A 6,241-nucleotide genomic window follows, 5' to 3' on the forward strand; every position below is an offset into this window, starting at 1 on the left:
TGACAGCTTTCTCCTCTCTCACTATATGCGTGACTAAAAGAAGTGAGCCATAACCATGCCACAGCCTAGACGTAGCTCTGTCTTGAAATTTGCTTCACTAAAAACTAGTCCATTTATTTGAATTCAGCCTCACTCAAGTTTTACAGGATAGGCATATGCAGCTAGTTGTTTTTTCTAGTAACACAAATGGCTCCCAACCCTATTTCCAATAGAGACCTGTTCCTCCGTGGATCACTGGAAGCCCAGCCTTCACAATCTACTTTCTTTGAGCATTATGGTCTTAACTCCCACTAGAATGGCTTATTACTCATTGCTTAGAGAACCTTAAGGCTTCTCTGGCATGCAGTGCCAAACTCTATAAACATACTCCTTCAAAACATTCTCTCTATAAACCGGCTTCAAACACCCAAGAATAATATTTATCAGTATCAATTTTTTTTGTATTGTATACTTTTCTTATTGCTGTGAGAGAACAAAATTTTTCAAAAAGCAACTTAAAGAGTAAAAGTTGCATTTGGACTCATGATCCTTAAAAGGATATATTCTATCAGTGGAGGGAAGTAAGAGTATGAGGTGACTGGTCACACTCCATCCACAGTCAGGAAGTAGTCTTCTACTGACTTTATCAGTTATAGCCATCCATGATCCCCGTCTATAGGATGGGTCAACCCACGTTCAAGGCAGATATTCCTCAGTTAAGCCTCTCAGAAAATACTCTCACAACTTCACCCAGAAGTGTGTCATCTAAGTGATTATAAACCTAGTCAAGTTGACAATAGAGATTAACCATCACAAAGAGTAATGTGATTCTTTTGTCATTATTTTGTGACTTGCATTATTCAATTGATACAATAAACTTTTGAAAACAGTGTCTTCCTCTTTAACTTTTTAATGCCATGAGTTATAATAATAAATTTTAATGTATTACCCTGATCGTTTGTCTAGAATAAATCCTATTTAGTCACAGTGAATTATTAGTTGAATATATTTCTGAATTTGAGTTTCTAGTATGTTATTAAGCTTTTGGCTTTATATATAAGCAAAATTCCAGTTACTTAAAAACAACTTCTTTTCCAGCATTTTCAAGTTGTGGCCAACAGGCTTACACTACCCATATAAAAACAAATAATTATTTCAAGCAGCTTCCTCTAGTATGTTCTGTAAAGTTGAAAAGGATTCTTTATCTATCCTTTGAAAGACTATCAAAAGAATATAGGCTGATATTCTTCTTGGAACTAATTCTTCAGACAATCTTTTGATTTATTTTGAAGTCATTAGTGTGTTCAAATTCCCTAACTCATTATAGACCAACTTTGGTAATTTGCCAAAATACGCACATATTCACACTGTGTATTACATATACATATATCTCTATTTATATATGCTGTAATTAGACTTTCAAGTTAATTTGGGTAGGCTTTTATGAACTATTTTTATATAATTGATTTAATTTGCATATGTTTGTCAGTATTAATTTATATGCCTTCTAATCTAATTAAATTACTTGATATTTTGTCTTTATTATTTACCACAAAATAAGCTCTTGAAATTAAGTACAAATCTTACTCTCTTTCCTAAATTATAGGATCATACTTTAGGTTTTAATACTTTTCTCCTTTTCTCCTATTCTTTTTCGTTGACTTTAACTGGATCTCCTATGTGGTATTTTTTTCTCTTAAAGTAGTTTTTCCTTTAAAAAGAAAAAAAATGTATGCGTGTCATATTCCTGAGCCATGCATCCTTTTCTTCTTGTTTTCAAATGATTGACACTTTGAGTAGGGATAGAATTGGGGCATCACCTTTTCCATCAAATTGCTGCAATCACTGCCTCATTATGTTCTGGCACCTAACATTTCAAAGAAGTCTGAGATCCTCCAGGATATCTTTTTTCTCTTTAGATGTCTATTTTATATTGGTAGATAAACTGTTGTCATTGTTTTAACACAAAGACACCTTGAGATTTCCCTCTTCATCCTTGACACTTAGCAGTCTCGCTTTTCATTAAGCTCCTCATTCAGTCCTAAACTTCCCACACAGTCTATCCACCATTTTCTAGGAGTTGGTCATTGGTACTTTTCTGTCTCTGAGAGTGGAGACAAAAGCCACTTCTTAAATTAGTAAGGCTAAGAGTTAAGTAAGTGATGAGTACTAGCCAGGTGTCATTCTGTGAATATCCTGGGCCATCAGCTAGCTGGTCTGCCCCAAGCAAGAACATTATCCTCTGGCTGGCTTCTTCCCAAGCATTGAAGACAACTGTGTTATACTGAGCCATAGAGATGCAGGGTATAAGCTGAGGTTTAATTTCAGTTTAGTCAGAGTGATGATAATGGTTTGAGGACAGATTTGCCAGAGCAATAGCAACAATGTTACATGGATTGTCATTAGCCACCATATATCAGTTTTTCTGAAGAGTCAAATAACAGTCTCAGTGTGGGCTAAGCATGGAGACTCTAATGTGACTCTAAATAACCCTAAGAGCTTTGGTGATGAGACGTAAGACATCCTAATAGCATTGGTCCTTTTCATAGATGGCTATGAAACAATGGCCTTCATGAGGATTGATGGCATCCTATGGGAACACCAGTATTTTCAAGAGCTAGTTAACTGCTGTTCTACATGCCCCTCCTAAAATTCATTTCAAATATATGAATGAAGAAATGCTTCCTAACTTCCCTCCTCGAAATACTCCCCTACTTTCCTAGATGAGTAACCTCAAGGACTAGTAATTTAGACAGTGGTTGAATAGTAGAATCACATACGCTTCTAAGATTTTAGCATCACTATGAAGCATAATCAGACATGAGCTCTGAGAAGGAAAGACCATGAGAAGATGTGAGAAGCTGAAAAACAAGAATAACCTTGACCAAGTATACACTATGCTCCAGCTTGGCATGGATTCTCAATGAACCTTCATTTCAATTCTATTACACAGGTGGGAACTAGTGCTCATTGAAGCTGCTGTTGTGTTGTGCACATAGTAATAGTAGATGTTGTCCTTTCTCAAGGCTGTCCATGGGCACATAGCAACAAAAGGGATTGTCCTCTCTTTAAACTGCCCCAAGGATAATTTCTTTCTGAAGAGAATAAGAGCTTAGGTTTAAGAAATTCATTTGTGCTTTCTTACTTCTGCTTCCCACTTGCTTCTCTCTTGCCCTCTTGGGCTCTTCCCTTCTTCATTCCCTTCTCCCCTCTCTCTACATGGTCATGGCTGGCTTCTACTTCTCTACTCTCTCCATCTCTCTGTCTTTCTCTTAACTCCCTTCCCCATACCCTGAATAAACTCAATTCTATACTTTAAAAAAAGAAAAAGAAAGAAAAGAAAGAAATTCATCTGCACAGCTATTGGGGTTAAATTGAAAAAATAAAACTATAGGGTTAGAGAATCAATTTCACAAATGCTATCTTCTGAACATGACATGCTAACTGCCCTCATGAACTCACCACAGCTCTGGTTTATCTGGCCGAGGTCTGCCCAAGGCCAAGCCAGTCAAGCTGCTACCATAGTTGAGGGAGGCATTCTCCTGGACGAAGCTCTTACTGAAGAGCTACTGGCAAGTGATAACTGCAGGAAGAGGAAAAGTCATTTGCATGCGTGCGTGTCTGTGTGTGTGTGTGTGTGTGTATGTGTGTGTGTGTGTGTGTCTGTGAATATGGCTGCTAGTGGTCTCACACCAGTGTACATATGGATTTAGTGAAAGATAGATAGATAGGTAGATAGATAGATAGACAGACAGACAGACAGACAGATAGATAGATAGATAGATATAACCAGATAGCAAAAGAGAAGCACAAGAACCTTACCAACAGAAACCAAGGTTACATGGCATCATCAGCACCCAGTTCTTCCACAACAGCAAGTCCTGGATACCCCAACACACTGGAAAAGAAGAATTTGGATTTAAAATCATATCTCATGATGCTGATAGAGGACTTAAGGAGGACACAAATAACTACTTTAAAAAAATAAAGGAGAACACAGGTAAACAGGAAGAAACCCATAAAGAGGAATCACAAAAATCCCTTAAAGAATTACAGGAAAACATAACCAATCAGGTAAAGAAATTGAACAAAACCATGCAGGATCTAAAAACAGAAATACAAACAATAAAGAAATCACAAAGGGAGACAACCCTAGAGATAGAAAACCTAGGAAAGAGATTAGGAGTCATAGAAACAAGTATCACCAACAGAATACAAGAGATAGAAGAAAGATTTTCAGGTGCAGAAGATACCATAAAAAAACATTGATACAATAGTCAAAGAAAATGAAAAATGCAAAAAGCTCCTAACCCAAAACATCCAGGAAATCTAGGACACAATGAGAAGAACAAACCTAAAGATAATAGGTATAGAAGAGAGTGAAGATTCCCAACTGAAAGGGGCAGTAAATATCTTTAACAAAATTAGAGAAGAAAACTTCCTGAACCTAAAAAAGAGATGCCCGTGAACATATAAGAAGCCTAAGAAACTCCAAATAGACTGGACCAGAAAAGAAATTCCTCTCGTCACATAATAATCAAAACACCAAATGCACAAAACAAAGAAAGAATACAAAAAGCAATAAGGGGAAAAGATCGAGTAAAATATAAAGGCAGATCTATTAGAATAACACCAGACTTCTCACCAGAGACTATGAAAGCCAGAAGATCCTGGGCAGATATCATTCAGACCCTAGGAGAACACAAATGCCAGCCTAGGCTACTATAACCAACAAAACTCTCAATTACTATAGATGGAAAAACCAAGGTATTCCATGGAAAAAGCAAATTTACACAATATCTTTCCACAAATACAGCCCTTCAAAGGATAACTAATGGAAACTCAAACAAAACAAAGGAAACTACACCCTAGAAATAGCAAGAAAATAATCTTCTTTTAACAAAACAAAAAGAAGATAGCCACATAAACATAATTCCACCTCTAACAACAAAAATAACAGGAAGAATCAATTATTTTTCCTTAATATCTATTAATATCAATGGACTCAATTCCACAATAAAAAGACACAGACTAACAGACTGGTTACATAAACAGGACCCAACATTTTGCTGTACACAGGAAACCTACCTCAGTAACAAACACAAACACTACCTCAGAGTGAAAGGCTGGAAAACAACTTTTCAAGCAAATGGTCCCAAGAAACAAGCTGTGTTGGGCGCTGGCCAACACCAGCCACGTAAACTCCATACATCTGCGTATACATACATATGCCAGCCATATAGGCATGTTTACTCTGCACACCTGCGTATGCTTGCCTTTCCTGCTGCACTCTCTCCAAATGGGTGACGCAGTGGTCAGCAGACACTGCTGAGCCAATCAGGCATCGACACATCCACACAATAGGGTTTATAAGCCGACTGCTCCAGAGGGCGGGGTCCTTCTCTCGCATAAAACTTGGGCGCTCCTAATAAAGTGTGGTTGAGAAGAATCCTGCTGTTGTCGTCATCCTTCCTGCTGGCAGGTGGTCGCGACAAGTGGTGCCGAAACCCGGGAATCAACATCTACGGCCCCCAGAGAGGACCCCCAAGGAGGAAATCCTTGGGAGGATTCAGAACTCAACACACGGAGCGGTGGTATTGGCTGTTGAGAAGAATCCTGTAGTGTTGTGTTATCTTTGTTACAGCTTCATGGATTCAGAACTCTTCAGCTAAGGAATGGTGGTACTGGTAAAAAAAGTAGCGGCATGCTGAAAAATGAAGGTTCCTGATTAAACTGCATGGAGAAGGGCTTGGTGTTTGCCTCCTTATTTCCGCTGGATGGGTAAGGCGTCAGCGGCATATGGTGGCCTCTAAGGGGAAACCAGACACAGAAAAGGCTCAGAACTCCTTGCAGACAGGGCAGTGCACTGAAAGGTTCCCAGGTAAGTGGAACAAAAGGGAAGGTTCTCGGTAAAGAGACAATAAGGTTCTCGGTAAAGAGACGATAATGTCCTCGGTAAAGAGGCGATAAGGTCTCCGGGATTGGAGCTATAATGTCCTCGGTGAAGAGGTGATAAGGTCTCCGGGTTTGGAGCAATAAGGTCCTGTTAAGGGCATATCAAAAGTGATAGTATGGGGAACTCGTAATCTTGCCCCACGTTTGTTGAATTAGGGAGAGATTTGGAATTCGCCTGGGAAGAAGGAATAATAAAAGGTGGAGTGCGACCAATTTGGAAACTGATTAGGTGTTGCTTGAAGTGTGTTCTAAAGCAGTAGAGAAGGGACAGGAAGCATTAGAACAGCTGAAGGAAGAGAGGTCAGCA

Source organism: Mastomys coucha, unplaced genomic scaffold (genome assembly GCF_008632895.1).
Source record: "Mastomys coucha isolate ucsf_1 unplaced genomic scaffold, UCSF_Mcou_1 pScaffold1, whole genome shotgun sequence".
Lineage (NCBI taxonomy): Eukaryota > Metazoa > Chordata > Mammalia > Rodentia > Muridae > Mastomys > Mastomys coucha.